Below are 12,778 nucleotides of genomic sequence, written 5' to 3'. Positions count from 1 at the left end.
CTCGGCCTTCTGGTTCATGAGCATAAAGCTGCTTTTCACATCCTCCAGCAGCTAACAGTCTCCTATGTCATTTCGTGAATTTTATCAATCCATACAAGAAATTCAAATAGTATTTTATTATATAGAAAGGGGGTGAACCGACCTTTCTTTTTGCTCGGCCAAAGACCCCCCTGGACTGTGCATTCGACTCAAGAGAAGAGAATCTTTGTAGTGACCCTTACCCGGATCACCTACTAAACAGAACTTAGGCATGCAATTAACTTAATTAAACAGATATCAGAATAAAACTGCGGAAACCATAAACATTATACAATCCCAAGTAAATGAATCTTTAATTTATTCCAATAATATACAACCAAATTGAATAGCTGTATAAACCCAAACAACAGTAATAAAACCTAGACGAAGCTCCAGCTGGCCAACCACTGACTTTCCCCTCCTGGATCCACCCTCCTCGTCCAATCGCAAACCTGCCCCATGGAATAGGGTGTCCAGAAACACAGAGTACGAGACGTGAGCATAAAACGCTCAGTACGAGAGTATGAGTATACATGCATGCAAAGTGAACTCCCTATAGACTCGAGGTCAAGGATCAGATAACAGAGACAGACCGGGCCCTGGTATGTAGCACGTTGTGCCGTCGCTTCAGGAGGTGGCTCCCATATCGAGATAACCATGGATACGCCGGACCCAAATCGATGGAAGTCCATCCACTAACAGGATAGGGTACAACCCTACTAACAGAAATCTCGAAAAAGATACAGCAAGATGCAAATGAATGCAGCATAATATCATGGCATATAAATCATGCAGTCACATAATACATGCATACTCAGTCAGGATATCTCGAACAGTAATTTCGTACCTCAAAACAGTGCAAGCTCTACCAACTCTAGGTCCACGCCTATAGTCTGCTCTACACTGCCAAATGATACTACTATCATTAAAGTGCTCTAAAAGCCTTAACTAAGCTATTGCATACTCCTAAATATTTATAGGAAGCAAAAGCTATACCTTCATCCGTCATTAGCCCTTTGATGTCGATGCCTCCAGAACTTGGGCACAACTCCGCTACGACTTCCGAACGCCTCACCGACCGCCGGGTCAAGCCTAGGAAGGCTAGAACAACTCGAATAGACTAGAAAGGAGAGGGAAACACTTGGAATTGGCAATTGGAAATGAAGCCTCGGCCCTCTATTTATAGACAACGATCGGAACTTCCGATCCTCGATCGGAACGTCCGAACCTCGATCGGAACGTCCGATCCTGCCATCGGAACTTCCGAAGATCCTGATATGCCACGTGTCAAAATATCACTTGTTGACTCCGGATAGGGGTGATCGGAGTTTCCAATCCTGATCGGAGCTTCTGATCCAACCACACGTCATGCCTGACGTAATAATATCGGTGCCTCCGATCGCTCATCGGAGCTTCCGATCCTGTTCGGAGCTTCCGATCGTGCCTTCGGAGCTTCCGATCCGTCCGATACCCAATTTATTTAATTAGCATTAATCCTTTAATTACTCAATTAGGGTACGGGCTACTACAATCTTTCAGGTTTTTGCCTACATAGGCTTCTTCAACAATAGTTGATTCTATCCGTAAAAAAAGAAAGAAGCAGTTATGCCATTCGCCACCTTCGCCCTAGTACTGGGTTTTTAATGAGTATTTTAGCTGATCACTACGCCAAGTTCTTATTCTTTACTCTATTGGCTGGCTCGCGGAACTACTTGAGCAGTGGAGCCACTCCATTTGATTACTAGTTATTTATGTTGCCCGTCTTTAATGCATACTGATTGAGTTTAGCCCCGGCGGGATTTCTCGACTCAAAAGAGCCATCACAGCTTATGAAAGAGCAGCTTGGAAAGAGACAGATGTAAAGTGTTTCAAACTCCCCTTCCCCATCCTTTGACCCTGCTTACTGGCTTGAATCCAGGGTAAGAAAAATTTCCTTTCAAGTAAAGGCTTGAAAAAAAAGCTTTCATTCAATACTCCAGCTTTCGATACTTCTTATTCCTTCCCGCCCGCCCCTTGCCGAGGGGACGTACGTTCTACTTCCTTCTGGGGCTCCGAGTGGTTAAGGGTGTTAACCGGCTTATCTCCTTTCAGTCGAGCCTCTCCTCGATTCATTTTAGTAAATAGCGGAACCAATGGAAACCACCTTGATGAGAGATTGCCCATCCAATGTCTTTGCGTGTTCTGTAAACAGATAGGGTCTTTCCGGACGTTTTCGAATATGAGGCGCTGTAAAGCCCTCTCCTTCGGCTTGCCTACTGAGGGAAAGGGACTTGCACTCGCTAATGCTGCCTTGAAGCTAAAGAGGGGCGGAGCGAATACAGAGTGAGCGGCCTAAAGAGAGGTTTCACTCTCAGTCCATCTTCCGGCTCCGAAAGAACCAAGGTTTCCTTTGCTTTGGTCGAGCTGAGCCGGAGGTAACTGTGGCCGATCTAGCAAGATTTACTCTATTACAAGGTGAATCAGTGGAGCTGGCTCTGCTTGTTGATCATTTGTCTCCGGCTAAGTAGGTGAGTGATCTGGCACGGAAGGCTTTCGGGGGCCTTTAGATCTTGAGGCCACACCTCCGTAATAGTTCCTCGCGAGCATAAATGAAGATCGACGATCCCTTATTCGGAAATTTACTTCGCTTTGTATCACAAAGGCCATGATATCTTTATTTCTATACGACCAAAGTAAGCCTGGTAGACTACGAAATCCATGTACCATATTTTGTTAATCGTTCTGAAGAGTTTGTGTGAGCCGAGTGGCACATCACTACGGGAAAAGAAAGGGGCTCCATCGAGCTCTTTGGAGAGCGCCCCGGAATAACAACAACTCTATTATTGTACTGCAATTGATGCGCTTTGCCAGGGTGCGAAATCCCATTCCTTCTTTTAGCAGCAAAGATAGAAGCAGGAACTCCTTCTTTTATTCTCCCTGATGGAGCCCGGTCTTGATCCTATATAATAAGACACTTTTGCGATAGAATACAAAGAAAGTTTTCTTTTTCTTACTCTTCCTTTCCGGCTTCTCCCCTTACTGCTACCTCCTATCAGGGTTCATTCCTAACTCAGCACTATACTTTAACAGTAGAGCTTTACTAAAGCTATCTTCTTTTCTAGTAAAGCATAATCTGCTTACCTGCATGCAATCCACTTTGCTGACTCGCTGCTAACACTAGATGCTTAGCTATTAATACTCGCTTTCAATGAGCTTGCTATCAGCTAAGTAAGCTCCCCCTCTCACTACGTTCCTGTTCTAGGATTGCTAGATCTTCTCACCGTCTGATTCATACCTAAAGAAAGATCTCACTTCTGTTTACTCAGACTCCTCTTTCTTATCGAAGACTCTGGCAGCTGGAACTCATCGGCAGCGACTCTTACCACTGCAACCTAGGCACTCAGGCCTTGGAGCTGATCTGTCAGTCCATCATTACCCCAAACCTCCACTTTGAAGTGAAGCGATTTCGTTCATTCCCGAGTCGATAATAGCCAGAGGACGAAACCATATCCCTGTAATGGCACATCAGCTTACCGATTCCAACATAAGCATTCATTCAAGAGTAAGCCCCTTCTATCTCGCGCATATCACGCTGATGAGAAGAAAAGTGTCCATTTCCCTCACTCTTTCAAACCTAAGTTCAGGGCAAAGGTAAAGCCTAGAAATCACCCTGTATCTGGCACCTCAAATACGACATAATGTGCTAAAGCGTCTATAGGTATCGAGCATTAATTGCCTAAAACCCATAAGGTAAGGATGGTACTTTAATAAAGTTTTAATAGATACAGGACTAAGTAAGGTCCACTCTCAATTCATAGACCCTAAAGTTCTTTCTTTGCAAACTCAACTGAACCATTATTGGAAATTTAGGATTTTTGAAAATAAAATTGATCCTTGGATTTTTTCATCCTGGCAGGGGACAACTTAATCACCCTGGATCACCCTCCTGCGCCTCAATAGATCCCGTTTGGACCTCGTTGAAAGTAACTCACCTCACAAGACCGAAAGAAGATTCTTCCTTTGGGGGCTAATCACTCTTCACTAGTTGGTTCAGAGAATGGTAAAAATGGGAATTCTTTATCGACAACCAACAAGGCCTTCCCCAACCAGAGTAAGGTAAGGGTGGGGTGCTACCGAAACTACTTATTGAGGCTCTCTGACTAAGGACGTAGCTAGAAGATCTACTACTAGTGCTTTAGCCATAGTCTTCCTTTGTCTCTGCAGGATCTATTGATGGATCATGAGCATAAGAATAAGACAAGACTGATTATCTTAGGAATAGACTGACTGAGTTCACCTCCCAACCAAGATGAGATATGCCGCTTAAGTACCAATAGTGAGAGAGGCTGGTATCGGCTAAGTTCAGTGTAAAGCGGGTTACGGAATCCGATTTCCATTCTTTGTTCTATAGTTCCAATGTCCAATCTTCTAGGCTATCAAGCATCATATCACGAGACAAAAGCACCCCTAATGAATGGGTTGATCTGACCCTCTGAGTTTTCCTATCGTTCGATGGAAAGCTCGAGAAATGGCATTCCTATTGTATTGGTTGGTCTTGTGCCCCATCATGGAGATACCAACTATTCTCTTCTACACCGGTATAGCAACTAAAAGAAAGCCAATCCGGCAGTAGTAATGCTGTGTATGAGACCACCTATCGTTTGATAGGAGCTACGAGAACAGCCATTCTGTTAGGCTTTGTTGGTGACCGAGTGTTGTTTTGCCAGTTCATAACTGACCTCTGGAACTCTTCCACCTCCGAAGGGGTCTCTAGCCGACTTAAGAGCCTACCTTTCCTTTAGAGCGATCTCCCGTGGGTACTTTTTCAATGTGACCCACGAATACCACCCACTAGGAGTGGATCAAAGAGTTGTAAACGGCAGTTCCATATCGAAGTTAGGTTGGAAGCAATTAGTGGTTAATCGATGGGAACCAACAAGAGATGTAACTCATGTACCGAAGTAGAGTTGTTAGTTTCAGTGTAGTGTACCAGTATAGCTTAGTCGCTCATACCAAGAAAGAGGAATACGGCGCTTACTGGAGATAGAGCAGGAAAGGCTATGTACGGGTAAAGGTAATCGACCTATTCGCCTAATGGCAATCTTTCACAGGAACATAGTAGGTCAGGGTACATGTGGTCTAAGACCTATTAGCATACCGGATATAGCCAAGTAGTTGGGGAGGTTCACATCGACAGGTACAATCTCATTCCAGTTTGCAAAAATCACCGTATTTATCTGGGGTCAAAGTACCAAATATCTATAGAAATATTAAAATTATATAAGAGTTTCAATCACATGGGCAACCACTATGAGCATCTACGTGAGAAATAGCTGATGTGGACATCACTCATTGAATGTACAAGGTGCCACGTAATCTGTTGCTCACCTAAGTGCCCATGGTGGTTGACCATATGATCGAAACTCTTATATATATGAGTTTCGATCACATGGAAAACCACTATGGGCACCTACGTGAGCAACATCTAACATGGAAATCACTCATTGAATGTACAAGGTGTCACATCAGCTGTTGCTCACGTAAGTGCCCATGGTGATTTTCCATATGATCGAAACTCTTATTTATATATATATATATATATATATATATATATATATATAGTGGTCAAAATTTTAGTACCCATATATCATTGGAATTTTTCCGTTTACTTTTTGTGTTGAGTCATATTTTGATCTTCCAAGTCTTTGTTTTTGTGCGATCCACGTGAGTTGGTTTATAAGTGTCTACAATTTTGGACTTGTGAGTTTGATGCACATAAGCCACAAAGCCTAAGCTAACTCATAATGTGATTTCTCAATTTGAGTGCAAAAATACTTGAGTGGAGTGTTCTTTATTGGAGTGATTGTGAGGTATTTTTGGTGAGGAGTAAAAAAAGTGTGAGTGATTTTCTTTGGAGTGACTAGTGAGATTTAGATGAGAAATAATTTATTACTAACTTTTTATTGCAGGTACAATGACTGGTAGAAAATCTGATAAATAAGTGGGGGATGGTTCAAACCAAGGACTTTCCAAAGTTCAAATTGAGGCATTGATTGGCGATATGACTAGGATGATGAGCGCTGAATTAGAACCATTACATGAGAGTATGAGTAACACTACAAGAAAAATGAATTTTCATGGCATGCAATGTGCACCGCGGAATGTTATCCACAGCGTGTAGTGCGCGCTACGGTGCACGTTGAAAAATTATAAGCCATTGTAAGTAAGGCACTATCCGCAGCTTGCGATGCGAGCCATCGTTAAACTTAATAAAAGTGTGTACCGCGTGCCATTAAAAGTGAGGCACTATCCACATCGTGTTGTGCGTGTTGTCGTTAAACTTAATAGCAGTGTGCACCACGTGGCATCGAAAGTGAGGCACTATCGGCAGCATGCGGTGCGCGCCATCGTTAAAATTAATAACATTGTACACCGCGTGCTGTCGAAAGTTATGCACTATCCGTAGCATGCGGTGCACGATGTCGTTAAACTTAAAAACAGCATGCACCGCATGCCATCGAAAGTGATGCACCATCCGTAGCGTGCGGTGCACGCTGTAGTTAAACTTAATAACAACGTGCACCGTGTTGATGAGATATTTATATTAAATTTATTTATGGTGAACAATATACATTGCAAATATGATTTTTCTCGGTGTAAGAAATGTGATGTTAATGAGATGTTTGTATGAAATTTTTTTTACAATAAATAATGTACACTATAATTAAGCATATTAACCCAAATTGAAACAATAAAACCAAATCTTAAACAAATTATCATACCACACACTTAACCCCACACTTAAAGAAAAATAATAAGATACCATAAAAACTAATTAAAAAAATGACATTTCTCATTGATCCAATTAGAAGAAAAATATAAAATGTAAGTTGTTCCATTGGTGTGGTGATGGAGTTGTTGCAGAAGATCGAATTGCATATATATATATATATATATATATATATATATATATATATATATAATAGACATGGTAGAATTAATAGTTTGTATCATTTATATGTCGTCAAATTTGAAGAATGTCAGTCATTGAGATATTCTTGAAAATACAAAATGTAAGTTGTTTCATTGGTGTGAGATGGAGTTGTTGCAGAATATCGAATTGCATCAACAGATCTAACAGTATGTCTATTATATATTAGTTTGTATCATTTATATGTCGTCAAATTTGAAGAATGTCAGTCATTGAGATATTCTTGAAAATACAAAATGTAAGTTGTTTCATTGGTGTGAGATGGAGTTGTTGCAGAATATCGAATTGCATCAACAGATCTAACAGTATGTCTATTATATATATATATATATATATATATATATATATATATAAATATATATAAATGGTTTAGATAACACATAATTTGAAGATAGTTATCTGGGCTGCAACTATATATATATATATATATATAAATGGTTTAGATAACACATAATTTGAAGATAGTTATCTGGGCTGCAACTTGATTTTGGTTAAAATTATCAACATTAGTAATTTTTTTGGGATGATTATTATCACAACCTCTGTCAATATCATTCACAAGGCTGCTACCTCCAACACTAGCAACTTACATATTGAGATAAAACAAAAAACTTTTCTAAAACTTAGGCGTATTTATTAATAACATGACACATTTCTAACAAAAAATTTGCAGTATATCTCATGTCCATAAACACAAATACGAACACAAACAAATTAACCAGTTTCAAAAACTCCTGGTGAATCGAAGAAAATACAATTATCTACATGTTTTATGTGAATTTTAGCTTCGAAATATGCTTTGATCAAAACCAGATTTCGAAATGACAGTAGGTACAAGAAATTATTCTTCATACATAGCAATTGCAGATCTCAATCCATTTCGTACTAGGCTAGATTTTAACTCATAAATTATTCCATACCAAATCAAATTACTCATATCATACACGGTTGGAAACCTAACTCAATTTCTCACATTCAACAGAAGACACTGAAGTGAAATTAGCTAACCCATTGAGGCTAATTTACACCAAAACAGAATTGAAATCAGCAAAGTCACGACATAATTCCAGATTCGTCAGTCGGTAGTATAAAAATAATAAGTAATTCATCTTTGATTCAAAATAAGTTCTATAAATTGAAAATGAAATAACTCAATTTTCTACATTTCATCTTCTCAAACCTTTCCAAATAAGATCATTCAATGAGTCAAATTCCTTCTGCAAGAACACACATAAAACCCGAGTGCTATGTTTCCTGAATATTTGAGTAGTTTTTGTAGAAAAATCATATAAAATTCATTTTACATTCAAATGACTTGTAACTAGTGGCAATTAGAAGAAAACATAATCATATACAACTTTTATTTGAACTTAAAATTTGAATTATGTATATAATATATATCAGATCTCAACAGGACAACAAACCATTGTACAAAATCGACCGGCGTCAAACTCAATCAATATCAGATTTAAATCCATTTTGTACTAGACTAAATTTTTAACTCATAACTCATTCCATACTAATTCAAATTACTGTATCATACACGGTTGAAAAAATAACTCAAATTCCCACATTTCAGCAGAAGACACTTAAGTGAAATTTGTTCACCCATTCAGGCTAATTTACACCACAACAGAACTGAAATCATCAAGGATACACCATAATTCCAGATTCGTCAGTCGATAGTATAAAAATCATAAGTAATTCATATTTTGATTCAAAATAAGTTCTGTAAATTGGAATTGAAACTAACTCGATTTTCTACATTTCATATTCTCAAATATTGTCCTAATAAGATCATTTGATGGGCCAAATTATGTCTGTAAAAATACACATAAAACCCGAGTGCTCTGTTTTCTTGTACATTTGAGCAGTTTTCATGGAAAAATAATATAAAATTCATTTTACATCCAAATGTCTTGTAACTGGTGGCAATTCGAAAAAATACAATCATATACAAGTTTTATTTGAACTTAAACTTTGAATTATGTCCCATAGTTGTTCAGATCTCAAAAGGACAACAGATCATTTTACAAAATCGACCAGCATCAAACTCAATCAATACTAGCAACTCGGCACACGCGTTGCATGTATAGCCAAAACAAATATGTATTTATTATGTTTGTATATTTTTAAAATTTAAGATTTAAGATAAGATTAATTCAATAGTTAATTCCAGTAACTTTGTTGATTGCATCAACAATATATGAAATTGAAAAACATAATAGTTGGATATCAAATTACAAATGACTACGACAACAAACTTTAAAAATTTGTAGTGAAATCGGGGGTTGCCCCAATGGTTTCATCTTGTATTTTTCATGAAATGGCTCGGGTTCGAGCCTTACCACCCCCTTTATTAAAAAAAATAAAAAAATATGTAGTCATAAAATAAGAAATTAAATACATGCGACGTGAACTCTAATAAAAAATTAAATACTCGATATTTAACCTAAATTGCAACGAAAATTTTACAAATTCGCTGCCTAGAATCCCATGACTTTTAGATGGAAAATGAGTTTCCCTCTTGAATGCCATAGCTCTACGTCAACGAACGTTGCAGCCATAAGGGGTTAGGGCTTGCATATCCTCGGTCTGTTGAACGTGCTTGAGATTAGAACAATGAAATCTCAATATTTCGGTGCAAATTTCAGTATATCATTCACCATTTCAAAAATTCAACCAGCAAGTCCCCTTCAAAATAACCAAGAAATGAAAAGAAAGTTTATACTAATAACCCAACTACAAATAAAGCCAACTGGAAGAAATTTTTTGAATTTAATCAAACATTAATCCAATTTGTCCAAATCATCAAAATAATAATAGCTCAAAATTTGAAATGACACAACATTACGCTCACTCCATCATTCTTGAATTAAATGTTGATAGAAGAATACATTTATGCAACTCATACTTGAAAAATATATGAAAAATGGTAATCTGAAACCACCAGATCTATTACAAAATGAATAATACATCGAGTCACATAACAATGACATCCATATATATATATATACAAAAATTATCCACTTAACAATGAGGCTAACTCATATTTTCATGCCAAGAAAAAAAACGCAAAAACATTATTCCAAATATCGAATACGAAAAGCACTTAATATCATCTTTTCCGGTATTAAAAAAACATTTGTAATCCGAGACCGTATTGGTAAACACGTCATATTTCAGGCCTTCAGCTTGCATTCTTTTTGCAAAGTTATTTGTTACTTGACATGGGAAAAGTACCAAGAGAGATGTTAAATCTAATATTTATGAAAAGTTATATAGATAGCAGTGTAAAGCAGAAGCACTTGAATATTTGAAAGCAAGCATATCAAACATAAACAACATTACAACCATTCCAAAACACAAACTGAACTATTGGGGAACAAAAAGTTTGATCAGAACTCAAATCCTAACGTAAAGAAATAACAAATAGTATACATTCAATGACAAAGTGATTGAATGGAATTTTTTAAAGTAAGTTTGGTCATAAAAGGTAAAAGTTTGAAAACCTGACATATAAATTTTAAAGACAATAAAACAGTTATCCTATTAATTTTAAAATTGACATACAACACATAATATTTTCAAGTACCATAGATATGACTATGACAACTATGCGTTCCGGTAGTTGGAATATTATCGAAAAATTGGACAAACAATAGAACCCAAAGGGGTGGGACAAAGATTATGAGTAACCTAATGGAAGCTAAAAAGTTGCTATAAACAATGTAAAGTTCAGTGATGTTAAACAATTACCTAATAGAAATCAAGTTCTTTGGTCTAAGGCAAACCAATATAAATCATACAACCACTGATACTCTCATCTGACCCCTGTTATCCAAATGTAGTCACCATCTTGGTCATGCCTATTGGGTTCGTCATCTGTTCAAATTAAATTAAAAAAATCCAAATAAACAACACAAAGCATCCTCAAATTAATGGTTTTTGTGAGATATGAACATAAATTTCAGTTTTAACCTAAATTATGAATAACAAATAAGTGAGGCAACGGAAATTAAATTCCAAAACATACTGTAGTTGAAGAGTCACTTACATGAACAGACTGCGGCCTTGTAGGATGATCGACGTGCGGCCCCGTAACCCAATGAAGATCGTGAAAGTCGCGGGTAAAAAATAAATTTCAGCTTTTCTGCTTAGATTTGAAATAGAAAATCAATAGATGAAAGAATTAGCTGAAAAAATCAACAACTAGTGTGAATTAAATAAGAAAATAGGGCGTTGTTAAAGAGATTCTTACATGACGATTTTGGCGTTCTTTTCTTTGAAATACATTGAAAAGTTCACGCTACAATAGGGTGTGGGTGGGTTAAAAAATTGGTTCTGCTTGTATGATCTGTGATAATGGGGTGGGTTTTTGTTGGCCGGAAGAAAAATAAACAGACGATAGAGTTGATTTTTTTTTCTGGAGGCAGAAACTGCCATGCTTGCTTTGCGAGATTTATGTGCAACTATTTTGGGGAGATTTTTGGAGAAGAAACTGATGCTTTTTTATTTGAGAGAGAAAAAGAACGTGGGTAGATATGACAAATACAAAGGAAAGTGGCGGAGGGGTTTTTTGGAAAATTAAAAAACAGACCAAGATACCAAAGTCAGTTTTTATGTGATACTTAGACTTAATAAATAGTAAAAGATAATATTTCAATATATTTTGTACTAGGCTATATCTTTAACTCATAACTCATTCTATACTAATTCAAATTAGTCATACACGGTTGGAAACCTAACTCATTTTCTCACGTTTCAACAGAATACACTGAAGTGAAATTCGATAACCAATTGAGACTAATTTACACAAAAACATAACTTAAAACAGTAAGGTCACAACATAATTCTAGATTCGTCAGTCAATAGTATAAAAATAATAAGTAATCATCTTTGATTCAAAATAAATTTTGTAAATAGGAAATGAAGGCTAACTCAATTTTTTACATTTAATCTTCTCAAATATTTTCCAAATAAGATCATTTAATGGGCCAAATTCTGTCTGAAAAAACACACATAAAACCCAAGTGCTCTGTTTCCTGCAGATTTCAGCAGTTTTAGAAAAAAATGGGCATATATCTTTCAATTTTAAGCCGAATAACCTGATTATATCACCAAATCAAAGCTATTAACATAGCTATTAAATTCTCTATAAATTGATGAGCAAAATTTTTAGAGACCATACCTATGTTAAGCCACTACCGTTGAGAGATTGAGTGATTAAATTCAACGAGAAGTCGTTGAGCAGTTATCCCCTAAGCGATTGAGTGAAGTAAGAAGAGTGGTTGAGCAATTCAGAGAAGGTGAGAAGATCGATTTAGTGAAGAGGAGAGACGATTGATTTCTCAATTCAGAGAGAAACGAGAATCCCATGAGCAATTGAGTGAAGCGAGAATAGAGATTCATCAAAGGTGAGAAGATGGATTGAGTGATGGCAAGAGATGCACAATCGATTTCTCAATTAAGATAGAAGGGGAGGGGTATAGAGAAAATAGAGAAGGGCGTGGAGGTTGAGAGAAAACAAAATAGGGGTGCCCAGATATGTGAATGGGATTTGGGAATTTGGCGTAATTCTTTTTTGTTTTAGTATTATTATTAATAGCAGGCTGAACACGCTGTAAATAATAATTTTAACAGCACACCTTTAATTCGCTAAAAAAATAAATATTTACAGCGTGCTTTTTATAGTAACCCGTACCTCGATTTAAGTAATTACATAACGAATGAAGGCTTAAATGGATGTTTAAGCAATCGGAAATTTCGGTAGGAGATCGGAGCTTCCGG

At 37.1% G+C, this 12,778-nt stretch overlaps 1 long non-coding RNA gene across 2 annotated transcripts; it reads right to left on the bottom strand.

Annotated features, from left to right (window-relative positions):
* Nucleotides 1–9,295: 9,295 nt before the first annotated feature.
* On the bottom strand, nt 9,296–12,510 carry LOC140893025 (uncharacterized). Of its 2 annotated transcripts, none has more exons than XR_012152975.1 (4): nt 12,180–12,510; nt 11,046–11,141; nt 10,748–10,873; nt 9,296–9,682 (listed from the first exon to the last, which is right to left on the bottom strand). It is a non-coding gene; the product is annotated as an uncharacterized lncRNA (long non-coding RNA). The 2 variants fall into 2 exon arrangements; XR_012152974.1 differs by lacking the exon at nt 12,180–12,510 and adding an exon at nt 11,250–12,163.
* Nucleotides 12,511–12,778: the final 268 nt, after the last annotated feature.

Source organism: Henckelia pumila, chromosome 3, assembly GCF_033568475.1.
Source record: "Henckelia pumila isolate YLH828 chromosome 3, ASM3356847v2, whole genome shotgun sequence".
Taxonomy (NCBI): domain Eukaryota; kingdom Viridiplantae; phylum Streptophyta; class Magnoliopsida; order Lamiales; family Gesneriaceae; genus Henckelia; species Henckelia pumila.
The sequence above is the reverse complement of the archived record's forward strand: the minus strand, read 5'-3'. Positions and strand labels throughout refer to the sequence as shown.